Source organism: Papaver somniferum, chromosome 4 (genome assembly GCF_003573695.1).
Source record: "Papaver somniferum cultivar HN1 chromosome 4, ASM357369v1, whole genome shotgun sequence".
Taxonomy (NCBI): Eukaryota; Viridiplantae; Streptophyta; class Magnoliopsida; order Ranunculales; family Papaveraceae; genus Papaver; species Papaver somniferum.
Genome location: NC_039361.1, coordinates 110,035,928 through 110,051,209, shown reverse-complemented (window position 1 = coordinate 110,051,209; position 15,282 = coordinate 110,035,928). Strand labels below are relative to the sequence as shown.

At 36.8% G+C, this 15,282-nt stretch overlaps 1 long non-coding RNA gene across 2 annotated transcripts; it reads right to left on the bottom strand.

Moving 5' to 3' along the window:
• Nucleotides 1–3,080: 3,080 nt before the first annotated feature.
• On the bottom strand, nucleotides 3,081–4,455 carry LOC113276318. Of its 2 annotated transcripts, XR_003324285.1 has the most exons (4): nucleotides 4,136–4,455; nucleotides 3,849–3,923; nucleotides 3,570–3,757; nucleotides 3,081–3,402 (listed from the first exon to the last, which is right to left on the bottom strand). It is a non-coding gene; the product is annotated as an uncharacterized LOC113276318 (long non-coding RNA). The 2 variants fall into 2 exon arrangements; XR_003324284.1 differs by lacking the exon at nucleotides 3,849–3,923 and having other exon boundaries at nucleotides 4,136–4,450.
• Between the last annotated feature and the right edge of the window lie 10,827 nt (nucleotides 4,456–15,282).

Here is a 15,282-nt window from a genome sequence, read left to right as displayed (position 1 = left end):
GTCTATTTTCTCGCGAAGACCTTTAACTTCTCCATTCTTTCTTCATTCTTTTGCGAAATTGAAGATTCTTCTTTTCAAGATTTCGCGTCTTCTCTCTAGATCTGAGGCAACCGCAAAAGAAGCTTTTCCAGCCTGCGAAAAGAAATAAAAAAATTAATATAGAAAGAGATTTTGAGTTATAACAATGAAGAAGTAAAAATAAAAGTATACCAACTATTGAGAGAATGCAAGAAGTCGGGAGTCACTGATCTAGAAACTCCGCGAAGAGAGCTATCACCATCTAGTAAAGGGACATCACAAAGGGTAGCGAGAGCTTTGCAGGTATTTGCGAATTGGCTATCTCCCATTCCTTGTAGAGAATCAGAAAAGAGGCCAGAAAGCTTAGCCATAGAAGATTCGGTGGAGAATCTTCAGTTGCAGCGAACATCATTATCCTCATCATCCTTGTCACTTTCAGAATTTTCGTTAGGAAGAACATTTGAAGGAGAAGAAGAACGAACTTTTCTTTGGAGGAGGACCAGTTGATTTTTCCTGCGAAGAGCACCTTTACCTTTATCACCAATCTTCGCAGCATCAGCAGATTCTTCTACTTCAGCAATAATCTTCACACACAGATAGAAATAAGAAATGGAGCATGGAACAGTACTATTTAAAGTCATAAGAGAAAATTTCTTACCTCATCTGTATATGAGCGAAGAGCTAACAGAGTACTAGATTTCCCAGTCCTGTTATAACTATCTTTAGTTTTTGGATCTGCGGAATATCGCAAGAGTTAGCGAACAGAATAGTAAAAATCAATAAAGAAGTATAAAATGAGTTAAAGGGGAAGTATACCTCTTCTCCTTTCGGCCAAGAAAACCCAAGGTTGATATGCAGCGAGATTCGCAGGAAGAACGTTTGATCCAGCAATGTAGGACCCTTTAGCATTAAAGGAAACACACCATTTGTCATCTTTGGATTGGCGAGGAGTTGTGTTTTTACCAGAATGCCAGTCAATATCTTGCATAAGAATTTTGGCTTCATCAATGTTATCTTTCTTCTTAATCGAATACCCCAGCGAGTATTCTCTTTCTTCATGGAGATAAGTTCGTAGTTTTCAAAGAAATTCGCCACTGTATATTCTCAGCAACTATCTCTAGGTCTGCGAATTTTGGATCCCTAAGTTCTGGAGTAAAGAGATCCTCTACCAGCACCACGATTAGCGAACTCTAGCATCAGACGGATGCAATCCCCACTTAGTTGGAAAATGGCTCGCGAAAATCCCGGATGAGCGAGAATTTCATAAAATAAAGGAATGTCTGGGTTATAAAGAGGAAGAGGGAGACCTGCGAGAATTTGACCTAGCGAAATTATGATTGATTAATCATCACAATTTTGATTGGAGAAAAGCTTGACAGAAAGATTGATTTGGCATTCACATCAGGAATGGGGGAGAGTGTAAGACCTTTATTAGCAAGATCTTTTTGGACATCTTGTAGATTCTTCTCATATCTATGACCACTTGGAGCCATGATTGAATAAAGGGTATGGGAATTTATGGAAAGTAAAAGAATTGAAGGAAGAAAAAATTACAGCAGCAGAATTTGCAGAAGAATGACAGAGTCGCAGAGATGAGAGAATAAAAATAGAAGAGAAAGTAAAGAGAAAAGTGGAAAGAGGGAGGGAGAAGAGAATATAAAGAAAATTTACTTCTCGAAGAAATAAACACCATTAAGACGAAGAGACGTGAGCGGTTGAAAAGTAGCGGTTACAGAAGACGTGTCAAGAAATAAGTGGAAGAGAAAGAGTACGTGTGATAAATGTGGAATATGAAAAGATAAGTAGTTGCGACATTTCTCACACCATTCTCTACTTTGCAGAGAATATTTGAGAAGAGGCAAGATGTAGGATCAGATTCTCGCAACAATTGTGTCTCAGCGAAATTATCAATGGAATTGCACAATAGCGTCGTAGAACAGTTTCAGAAAACAACGTCAGCAAATATCATGGTAAAGATGTGATAGTCTTGCGAAAATTAGAGAGCTTGCGAATTTAACATTTGTAAGGTTGCGAGAATGTCGCAAACCATATCCGAAAATAAATGACAGATTAGCTGTCATCTACTATGTATTTCCTTATAAATAGTCATTCGAGTTGTAAAAGAAAGGGGGATCTTTTTTGAGTGAGAGACAAGTAAATACGAGAGAGAGAGTTCAGAACAAAGATCATTCTTGATTTTCTTTATTTTCCTTGTCTTGTAAGAACATCCATAATTTAATCAATAAAATTAAGAGCGTTAACCTAAATGAGCTGATCAACAACGAAATCATATGAGGGTGTAGTGTAGGATTTCCTTCAACTACAACCATCAGTACCTAGATCCAATGTTGCAGCTGATCACATGATCGAGTCCCTACAAGTGCTACATGATAAGGTCAATAAGATTGGCCCCATTCGCATTCTCAAGAAGATCAGCGACAATGCTTACATTGTTGACCTCCCAGCTCATATGAATATCTCGTCCACATTCAACGTTAAGGATATCTTTCCTTATTTTCCAGGCGATGAGGTTTCTCTTCCAACACCGAACTCGAGGACGAGTTCTTTTCAACAAGGGGGGCCTGATGTAGGACATCTAGACCAAGTCACCCCGTTTGAATATGATAGTCAAACCTTATTCTATTTCTAGCACTATTCCCTAATTTATGATTTCCCAATTCTAAAATTGTTCTAGAACTTAATAGTTTCCTAGTTTAGTATGATTTCCTTTTTCTAGTTTTACTACGTTTAAGAAATAGTGAAGTCTATATAAGAAGGCCTAGCCTTGTAGAATTTTTACACATTCAACATTATTATCTTATTTGATTTATCAAAGATATTTTGTTTAGTTATTGTTCTCTAGTTTTCTTATAGCTTTTGTGAATCTATTGATTTCACACTAGTTTTCACTACCTTTTGAATCCTTGATCCAAATTGTTACGCTTCCGCTGCGTTAAGCACCATCTCTACCCTACCAAATTTCTTTTAGCCAATTGACGAAAGTATCATTGTGTTTATCATGTAGCCATTTCAGACTTCTTGACTGGCGAGGACACTCATTCTTTAGCAACAAGATGTGTCGTCTATATAAATCATCAACAAAAAATCATTTCAAGTGGTCTGTAGAATTAAAATTAAAATGTTAACAATTAAGGAGCCTTGCCTTCCGGGGCTTTAGAGCCAAGCAAGATATCAGTGCCTTGTCATACCCAGCCTTCTTTGCAGCAGCAACATCAGCATCATTTTATTCTTGGATCAAGCTTTAACTTACATTAGATCCCAGTACCTTTGCCCGTGGGATACCTTGATAACATAACAGCCATTTTCTTGTAAGGCATCAGCTACTTGCAGCAGAATTTTCTTTCGGTCTTCTTATGGAAAGGCCTGCAAGAATTTGTATCATTATTCCGAAATTAGTCCTAACATTTAAGCTTCTCAGAACAAACAACAAATTCGACCATACAGTTCAAGTATTCATGGAACGAGCTGACTAAATGCAAAAGAAGAGAAGCTACAACTACATCCCCCATTTAAGCAAACAAAAGTGTTACCTGAAGTCGCCTAGAACACTCCATTGCTGCAACTGCCATATCTCATGAATCAACTTCTTTACCGGGGGACCATAAATGTGCATCCTTGGACAACTTTTATGATGTTATCAGTAACATTTGAAAAAAATAAAAAATGGAAAGGAAAGCTCAATCAGGTACGCATTTGTAGCCATCCAGCATCAATCCACCTACAACAACAACTACTACTCAATCACAAATCCAACAATCCACACACACAAACTAATGAAAAAACCACTGAAAAGCTAAAGATAAATTCACCTCAATCAACGTAAATTAGAGACGAATAAGTTAACCACTACTCCGACTTGATCAATTCAGTTTGATTATATTACCCTAAAAAAAAAAAAACCAAATTCCTCTAAACAAAAATCTCAATTCACGAAAGATAATTCAATTCGATTAATTCAATCTCTGTACAGTTCCTACAATACATAGATGCTTAATTTCATGATCTATTTATAAAACAAAATCAAAACCCTAGACAAAAATCAATAGAATTTATATATATATATATATAATAATAGAAAGAGTAGATTTAATGTTACCTTAACTACTGCAACCTTGTTCTGATCGGAATGGTAATCCTTTTCTGAAACTACTTCTGATTCTGATTACGAAAGAAATTTAGGGTTCGTGTTCTTTTTATGTGGCGTGAAGGAAGAAGATATACTGAAATTATGATTTCGACGAAGATACTAGAGAGGAAACCAGTTGAATCCTACCTGAATCAAAATGAAATTAATGATTTCGACGAAAACTCGAGATCGTCACTTGAATTTCTCTATTGATCGAAGAAAACTGGAGAGATGAAGGGAGAGAGACAGTGAGTTTTCGAGTGAAAATGATGAAAATGGAGTTAAGAGTTAAGACTGAGAATACGAGGCTATTGGACCCCCAAAATTAAGTGGGCTTTTTTTTTTTTTTCCTTGATGGAACCTGAAGGTCACGCGTTCGATCCACGCCCACCGCAATAGTGTTTTCAAAGACAGCTTTTTGATCACGAAATAATACTGAAAGTTGTCAAATGCTCCAGTTATAAAATCACACTTTTTAAAATGCAAGAGATGTATGGGCAGGTCTTTATATCTAAGATCACACACTATAAAAGTAATGGTCTTTAAGTTTTATCCCTAAAAAGACCATAAGTGTTCGTAAATTGTGATGTTTAGTGTGTGGTTTATAGCACTTTTTGTTGTAGTGACTGGATTGATGACGGTTGAATTTGATAATGTGAATCTGTGGTTGATGACCTGTGATCTTTTATCAAAGTTGGTTTGGATACACCTTCAGCTATTCGGCTTCTAAAGCAAAATACGAGAATGACTTCGCGAACCAAGAAAGTTACTTTCTTCTTGGAATTATTTTTGTTTCTGATATATACTTGAAGAGGTAGCTTTTCGATATCCAGAAGGATAACGGTTCGAAGCTAAGGTGGGAATAAAATTTGAGAACGATTGTTGTTGCGCGTTTAGGCACCATAAGCAGAAGCCAGAAGCTAAACATTTTTATTTCACAAAAAATTGTCTTTTTTGCTTCTGAAAGTTGTTTTGAAATTTTACACCAAACTGACTTCTTGCTTTTTGACTTGTTGAAGTCGAAAAATTACTTCTGAATGGACATCCAAACAGACTTTGTTAGCGAGTTGGGATACTAGTAGCGAAAGTGTTTCTGCTATTTTGCTTCACAATAAGCTGACTTTTCTGCTTCTAGAAGTCGTTCTGAAAAATTATTGCCAAACTGACTTCTGACTTTTCGATTTTTCGATAATTTTTTTTTGCTTCTGACTTATGATTCTGGTGTCCAAACACCTCTTAATAAGTGGATCAAATGCTTTATCTTTATTTATGCTTCTCTTTTTAGTCATGTAATTATCCAAATGGGCAATGGTCCGATTCATGGTTTTTAAAAACGCCGCTTCACGCTACCTTCGCTCTAGATTTTTTCAATTCCCTCCGAAGCGTAGTTATGAAGCGAATCTACCATGAAGCGCCGCTTCACGTTACGTTTCGTACGCTTCGCTTCAGATTTTTCCAATTCGCTCCGAAACTAATCTACCATGAAGCGGAAGATTCCTTTAATTGATGCGCTTTTCGACTTAGTCAAGTCATTTTTAGGGGGTTCGAACCTCCGACTTAGAATAAAGTGAACCACCGTGTCACGTTACTGTTTTTGAAATTAACTGGACTTATATTAAATTTATACAATTATTATCCTCCTAAATATTAAATTATTAATAACAAACTACTATTATTTATAGGAAAAAATCCGCTTCAAACATCAATCATGAAGCGACGCTTCACGCTTCAACATACACATCGCTTCGTAAAAATAAAAAACGCTTCACGCTTCGCTTCACGCTTTCAATACCTTGGTCCGATTGGTTTTACGATAATGGTGATGGATTGCTGTGAATGTGTGAATTTGATGTACGCAATGTTTCAAGACTAAAATAAGTGTTCAAAACTCAACGATTTTCGGGTTTTAGCTTCAAATTCAAAAGTGACCTTGGCGATTATGGTTACTAATAAATTAGACCCATCTTGCAAAAAAAACAGGAAACTTGTAGGGCAGGTCGTGTGGGTTTCTGTCATAGTGATAAGTAGATCGGAAATGATAATTATAATACTAACTTTCATGGCACTTACTTTTGCATGTCGCAATTAATTTGACGTTACTATTGCACAGGTCTGGTAGGAAACTGCAACTTACGTCCTAGGTAGGTATAACATGGCCCAACAGTTAAGCGCAACAGTTGCGCGTTACTGTGAATGTAGCCTGGTAGATGGAGCTGCATATGCCGACGGTGTAGCGCCAACATGGCTGAGACAAGAAAGACTACTTAGCAAATGTAATACGACGCGATAGTGTTGCATATCCTTATTCAGAGTTGGCCCAGCTCAAGAGAAGAGTAAAGGATGAAATGCAAAGCCATGAGATGACTTTGGCATCATTCCAAGCACTGGCCAAGGCTTTGATTATGCATATACAACAATGGCGTGGCCAAATGCGCCATTGGAGATAATTGCTCGCCAAAAGAGATGCAAGTGATGCATATGAAGCATGAAGTTGAATTAAGCAAGTCAAGACTCAGTTGGCATGATATTTGGTTGTTGGCATCCAAATAAGCTAATTGCATGATCGGAATGAAGAAAGCGCAACCATTGCTGAATACTTGGCAGAAGTGCAAGTTGGATGAAGCGTAATCATTGTCGGGCACTTGGCGTAGGCCAAGAGTGAGTGAAGCACAATCATTGTCGAACATTGGCAGGGCCAAAGTTCAGTGACGCATAATGATTGTCGGACTTGAGTTCAAGATGTCAGTTGCGAGTGCGTGTGTGCATCACACGCAAGCCGAAGTGAAGGAGCATGTTAGAGACGGTTATAAAGTAGCTTTATAACCGGGTTTGGCATAGACTAACCGTCTGGAACAAGTGTGGCGTCATTCTACACGCCAGCACTAAAGTTAGCAGTTAAAAAGTGAACTGTGGCGGTTAGGGAACTGCCCATGGACAAATGGATGTTCATGGGGCGTGCAAGAGAGCTGCATACGGACTGGCCCAGGTTTCTTGGCATTATAAATAGCCAGGCAACACTTGTAAGTGAAGTTGTTCAATAGTTCAAGTGTTGAGGAACCACATTGCAGTAGAGAGTGAATTCTGTGAGGCTTAGAGAATAAGCTTGTAAAGTCCATTGGTTGGACGAGTTTTGTATCTTCTCCTTAAGCTAATAAAAGTGAGTTTGTTGGCTTATATGTTTGGCTTTGGTATTATGTTGATTAGATAATACTCCCCAATTTCTGTGAAGTCCAAACATGGTAGGAACCTCTTTGTAGTATGGACAACATTGCTGGTAAACAGAAAATCTAAGTAAGTCTTCTGTTGCATGCTCAAGATAGAGTTGGTTGTTTACATAGGTGCAAGCTTATAAGGCTGAAATACGAATGGGTGATAAGAGATCACTGAACCACTCTATTGCGGGGTTATGCCCTCGGAAAAAATTGATTGGAGCACTTGGAGGTGTGACAGTAGGTGAGTTGCACAAGTTTTTTACAATGTTTGGATACCAAATGCAAACTATGACCAGCAGGTGGTATACACAGTGACAGTTCCTTTTTGGTATAACCACGCAACATACCGCCAAGCTCTATTGCATTGTGCACTAACCCCTCGACCCGGGTATCAAGTCATGCAACGGTCATATTTAACTAGCAAAACATATATACTTTTGTACTGAATCATGTTAAAAAAACCTCCAACACCATCTGTACATATAAATAACATGTGGTTGTTTTTTTCCTGATGGAAATATGAATAACATGCTAGTGGTGCTACATGCCTACATGTATTGTTCGAGACTTTTAATTGTGTATTGTTCGAGACTTTTAATTGGGCCGACCGGTACGGAGAGTCCGGAGAGTCCCTTGTATGACCAATTTTTTTGTCAAAGGACCTAACACAAATTACAAAAAGATTTTTAGAAAAATTTCTGTGTCAAATTTAGATGTGGTCCGTTGGATCACATAGCTCAAAAACACGGAACTGATGTGAGCCGTTCAGATTTCTGTGTGAAGAATCGATATCGTTCGTTGGATAAGATCAAGGATATGATGGGAGCCGTTGGGTTTATACTAAATTAACTAAATTTATAAGGACCTGGTTAAAAAATTTACATAACTCAGAAACTCACAACCACCATAGCATCACCTCCACCATCACCAGCACCTCCACCTCCGCCACCACCAGCAACGCCTCTGCTACAATAGGGAACTAACATTCTGACATCATAACCACCACAAAACTGAAAATTCAATTTAAACTACCTTCACCTGCACTACTCAATCGATTGAAACACCAGCATTACGACCAATTTCGTCCTCTGCCTTCTTCTACAAATCACTATCCCCTACCTTCTCAATCTAAATCTCTGTTCTTCTACATCAACACCATCACCACTTCCGGTTCCCCATCAAATAAAAAATTACAGATAAAAAATTGGACTTGATGCTGAAGTGAAATTAGAAATTACATATTCAACTAATCAATCACATCTATCACCGACGCAAAACCACAAACCCATAACTCAAAAACTAACTAATTATTTTCCAACATAATCTCAAAATGAAAGACCCAAAAAGCTGACCTTCATTGACATGTAGCTTCCTCAAGAACACCGATTTTGATGATGTTATGAAGTTTTTTGTTTGCTTGATTTGATGATGTTATCAAGTTGTAGTTGCCACATTCGTGCTTCAGTTGTTGTTAGAACATTAGTGACGTGCATAAAACGAAGAGGAAGATAGAGCTAGAGAAAGAGGTGTGGAAGAAGGTCTGAAAATTGTTGTTAGTGAAGGAGGAGGAGAAAGATAGGGGAAGACGGAGAAATTTTTTTATGATTTTCTGCAACTTACCACAAGTACCCTTGGAGTGTTGGACACATGTAAGTCATGTGTTAAGTGGTTGTCTTTCTACTCTTTGGACGTGTACTAGATGGATGACGACATTGCTTGTAAGAAAAAGAAGAAAAAAAAAAAGAAAATATTAGTAGATAGCTAGCGCACAAACGTGTCGTGTCCTAATGTTTGAGAATATGCCGCGTTTTACGCTGGAATCGTGTCCAGGCTGCATAGGTCTGATCTAATTTATAACCGATACTAGTTTTCACACCCCACCAGCAGACCCAGAGTTAACACCACCACAAATGTACCCCTGCCGGAGTTTTAACTTTATGCAACACTGCCGTGTTATCGTGGCATTTGATTTCGACATTTTATTGACTCTCTGCTTTAAATTCGGTATATGCCGTCTTTGTGAAGACATTCATCTAAAATTGGTGAATATAATCCTTTCCCATTTTTAAAAACTGTGAATATTGACCAGATACACCGACCAAGGCATTAGCCATAACACCAGCATCATTTCTGACCTCGTGTCATCAATCTGTGAAGAGATATTAGGTATCAACTTGTCTAGACCCATCGAGAATTTTGTTGGGCGCAATAATCAAAAACAAGGAAAAATCAAATAAGTAAAAGTTATTGATATTTAGCTCCTTTATAATGAAAGTGATCGATTTGATGACACGAATGAGCTCCCTATATCTCCGCAACAACAACAAGGAAAAACTTTGGAAAAAACAGAGTGAGTCACGTGTTCAACACGTTGCCCTTAAGACATTAGCGCCCGGCTACACTCAAGAGTGATGCTATAGCCCTCACAGGACGGATATCTCCAGGATAAAACACCCTAATACACCCATTACCCATTACTAGAGCAACCCCTTTCCCATAGATTTTACAAAAATAGTGAATTTGTTTATATAATTGACAAATACAACTTAAGAAAAAAAACTCCCCGATGTGGAACTAAAAGGTCTATATAGTTTCTTAAAACTACTAAAAATTGGAAACTCCACGATGTGGGACTAAAAAGTTTCATTCACAAAATAAAACAATAAATTATAATTTTTTATTAAAACTTTAAAAAATTATTTTTTTATTAATCGTTTTCCAACAATCCCCACATGAATGAAAACTCAATAAAACATGAAAACACAGATAGATCTTGGTAAATCAACATCCCAACCTCGGGATCCAAACAGACTGATCGTGCGAGTGTTGAAATCATACTAGTCATTTCTACATCCTCTCCCTCACACAAAAGTGTGTTGACCCCAGGGTCATACTATGGATTGCGTAAATCATAATAGTATTGAGAGATTTCATCTTTAGTTCTCACATGGTGAGACTATAGGTATCTTTCAGCAAAGTGAAAAAGCATGAACTAGTGAACCCTTAGTGACCTTTAGGTCCTAAGTTCCAATAATACCAAAACCATTAAAACGAAAATCACATAAAAAGCGCAGGAAATACCATTTTAGGCAGAGGTGTCCATGAGGTCTTGAACCTTTGCTTAGTGAGATATTACCGGAATTACTTTCTAGAGACAATGAACTATGTCTTGAACTGCTAGCATTTGATGTAATTCGTGATAACAACCACGGGTGATATTTCCAAGATTGCTGCCAAGCTCGTGCCGTTTTGTCCAATTTGGCCCTGGACATATCCTGTTTCTCAGAATGCTCTAGAGAATCAAAGCTCATATTCTCATAGGAAGCGGCCCACTTCCTCATTCAGATAGGTGAGTTTCCATAAAGTGTTCTTCTCTACACACCCCACTTCAATCTTAAATTGAAACTATAGAACTCATTAAGACTTCTTAAAAGTCATCCTTCACATGAAGTCACACTATCACGTCTACACCATAGGGAAGGGACAGAGAATAAATTCTCTGAAGTGTTACCTTTACCCACCACAAATTAGTTGTCTCATTCGAAACCTTGATCTTGGGATCTCCAGTCAGCAAGGTTGAGTATCCTTCATGGCAAGTTTAATTTATGAGCTTAAGCCCCTTCCCCTCGATGCATTTCTAACTATCTCTTGGGATAAACCTTTCGTCAAAGATTGCGCGATATTCTCCTTGGACTTTATCCAATCAATGGAAATAACGCCGATTGAGATTAGTTATTTTCAGCTTTAGCTATTATATCTTGGCTAACACAGTGTATAGATATAGCTGGCACAGGCCTATGCCAGAGAGGAATGTCTTCTAAAAAACATCTTAGGCACTCGGCCCCCTCTCGTGCTTTATCTAACTCAATACTCTCAGATTCCATAATGAATTGAGCAATATATGTTTGTTTGTAAATCTTCCAAAAACAAACTCTGATGCTAGAGTGAAACATATCCACTCGTAGACTTAGACTCCTCTGAGTCAACTATCAAGTTTACATCACAAAGTCCCTCAAGGACAGCAAGATACCTTTGATAAATCAAATAAAAGGTAATAGAGTATTTTATGTACCATAATACTCTACTCAATGCATCTGAATGCTATTGCTCTGGACTATAATTATATCTACTTAACTTACTCACAATATAGGCAATGTCTGGACTCTTACAGTTCATTAAATTCATCAGACATCCTATAACTCTTGAGTATTCAAGTTAAGATACTCCATTATCCTTTTTTCTTGAGTCTACAAGAATAATCGTACGGAGTACAAGAAGGCTTACAATCACACTGATTGTATCTCTTAAGCACAAATTCAAAATAATGAGAATGATTAAGACTACATATGTTAGATTATTTTCTAATCCTCATCCCTAAGATTACATCAATAGGGCCTAAGTCTTTCAAGTCAACGTTCTCATTCAGCGCATGTTTTTAGTGGAATTAATCACATCTATGTTTGTATCAAGTATAAGCATATCATCAACATACAAGCATACAATCACACATGCATCCTTAACAAGTTACTTGTAAATATACTTGTCAGATTCATTAACTTAAATCCACTACACATTATCACATGATCAAATTTTCCATGTCACTGTTTACGTGCTTATTTTATAAACCATACAAAATTTTGTTCAACTTACAAACTTTGTCATCATAACCTTTCACTACAAAGTCCTCAGGTTGGTCTATGTAAATTTCTTTATCTAATTCACGATTTTAGAAAAACTGTCTTAACATCCATCTGATGTATCTCTAATTTGTTTATGACATCAATAACAATTAGCATCTCAACGTAAGTAAATCTCGTCACATGTGAATAAGAATCAAGGAAATATACACCTTCTTTTAGTTTATAGCCTTTAGCTACCAACTTAGCCTAATATTTTTCTACAGTTCCATATACCTAATGTTTCCTCTTAAAGACTCATTTACATATCATGGTCTTACTCTCTGGAGGTAAACTATAAACCTCCCAAGTCAGGTTCCGACGGACTGAGTCCATTTCACTAAATGAAGCTTCTTACCAGAATGGGGTTTCAGTAGATATCAAGGCTTCTTTACAAGTCCAGGGCTTAGACTACGCTAGGCATGTTATGAAGTCGGCTTCATAAGAAGTCTCAAGTCTAATTGTTTTACTTCTCTTAGGCTCAACCTTAACTTCATCTTCCTTTAAGATAAGTTCTGACTATTTGAAAATAAATCTAGGGGGATCAACAACACATCTCTAATGAGGTACAGGTTTAAGAATAAACATGTTCAAAGAACTCAGCATCCCTAGATTATGTAATAGTATTCACAACAAAGTCAGAAAAATCACACCAAAAGTATGAAAAATCAGAACACACAACCAAAAATCTATATGTAGAAGTATACTCAGCATACCTTATATGCAGACACAATCACGATTTTTGGTTTCTATCTAGTTCTTCTAGGAAGAGGAATGACAATCTTAGTCAAACACCCCCACACTTTGACATATTCATAAGAAGGTCATCTACCTTTCCATAAATCATATGGAGTTTCATCTGATCCTTAAGGGTACTATATTCAGGATATACTAGTTAAGAGGACTTCCTCCCCCACAAGACCGCAGGTAATCCTGAACTAATCAACATGGTAATTATGATCTCCTTAAGGATACATTTAATATGTTCAAGGCTTCTAATTGGTTATCAACTTCAAGTTTATACATCTTAAGGCTTCTAAGGCATCATACTTATCCCTAAGCAATTATACAAGATAGTACCTCGTACAATCATTTACGGAAGTTATAAACCATCTTTTACCATAGTGGTTTTGGGTTGAACTCATGTCAACTAGGCCTAACTGAATTAATTATAAGGGATTAGAATTACTATGAACATTTGTGCTAAAAGATTTTATAGCATATTCATTTCACTTTTGTGTTCAAGATCGAAACTAAATTTGGGTACGAAGCCTATGCTAGGCAGTTTATACATTGACTTATAATTTTACGGTTCCAAGTCTACCATGCAAAACATTCAAAGACACACAAAAGAAAGCACACGAATCAACTATGTTCACTTCATCAGATTTTCCTTCAAACTTATATAAAACCTAAGTTCTATAACTGTTTCCTAAAAAATCAATACCCTTAGTTATAACAAGTTTTCCACATTTAATTAAGATCTTCAATCTTTTACCATCTTCAAGAGAACAAGATACAATATTATTTCATATGCTCGGAACATGAAAACTTCATTCAGTGTGAGAATATTACAGATATGAACTTATGCTCGACCTTTCCCTTTTATGCAACCTCTGTCGCAGATGAGTTACTCATATAGAGTTTCTCGACATCCCTTATCCTCTGATAAGAGGTGAACAGGTCTCTGTTTCAACAAACATACTTAGTGGCTCCAGAGTCCACCCACTAGTCTCTCACATTGGTTATTAAAATAACTTCCGACATCATGGTTCATTTTGTTTCAACTAAATTATAATTAACTTTTTACTTATTAAGGTTTTATGTTGTCTACACTTTACTGCCGTATGGTCAGGAATTTTACAAACATAACAATCACCCTTAATTAAAGTAATGCCGGATTCAGTTTTACGAAACATACCTTTATTATGAAGACTATGCTTAGAGTTGTGTTTGATGTTCTCGCATTTGTCAGCTTTGGAAGACTTGTGTTCATCCACATGCGCCTGGTAGCCATGTTCCTTTTCAATTTCATGTCACAAACTTCGTTTATACTCTGACCACGGACACGGTAATTTCCCAATCACCTAATACACCATATCTCACAAACCTTAGTTCAGATAAAATATGAGTTTTGAAGATAATATCTAGATTTATAAACTTCGTTTAAACCACCATATCAAAAAACTCATGGTTACCCCATAAAAACTACTTTAGTTAACAACAAAATTCTGCCCGTCAGAATTTTTCAGGAACGTTTCTCAGTTTTGTAAAATATCAAAAAAATACTTTTACAACTCCAAAATTTCTGAAATTTTACGTGGGTAACTATCAGGATGTCTACTACTTTGTGTCAAAAGGGTTCATAGAAATTCCTTCTAGGTTAAGAGATAAACTCGAAACTTTACAGCTGACCAAAAATTCGTTTTTGTTTTTCACTCCACAATTAACATCCATGATTCACAAACCAACCAACCATTTTTTTTATTATTACAAATACTAATGTCTTAAGATTGTTGGGTGCAATAATAATAAACAAGGAAAAATCAAATAACCAAAAGTTATTGATACTTAGCTCCTTTATAATGGAAGTGATCGATTTGATGAAACGAATGAGCTCCCTATATCTCCGCAACAGCAACAAGGCAAAACTTTGGAAAAAACAGAGTGAGTCACGTGTTCAACACGTTGTCCTTAAGACATTAGCGCCCGACTACACTCAAAAGTGATGCTATAGCCCTCACAGGACGGATATCTCCAGGATAAAACACCCTAATACACCTACTACTAGCATATGTAGTAGATGCTCAACTTGAGCTTGGCAACTCCGAAAAACCATAAAGGAAAATCTCGAAAGCTTGAAACAACAATATAAAATATTTTTTTCCCTTGGGGGTCCCTCTAAATATAGAGCAACCCCTTTCCCATATATTTTACAAAAATAGTGAATTTGTTTATATAATTGACAAATACAACTTAAGAAGAAAAACTCCCCGATGTGGGACTAAAAGGTTTATATAGTTTCTTAAAAATACTAAAAATTGGAAACTGCACGATGTGGGACTAAAAAGTTTCATTCACAAAATAAAACAATAAATTATATAAAACTTTAAAAAATTATTTTTTTATTAATCGTTTTCCAACAAATTCCACTTCGATTTCCCCTGAGAGGGGATCGAACATTATACACGGCGTATTTAGCATCGAGATATGTGCGGGCAGAAATGGG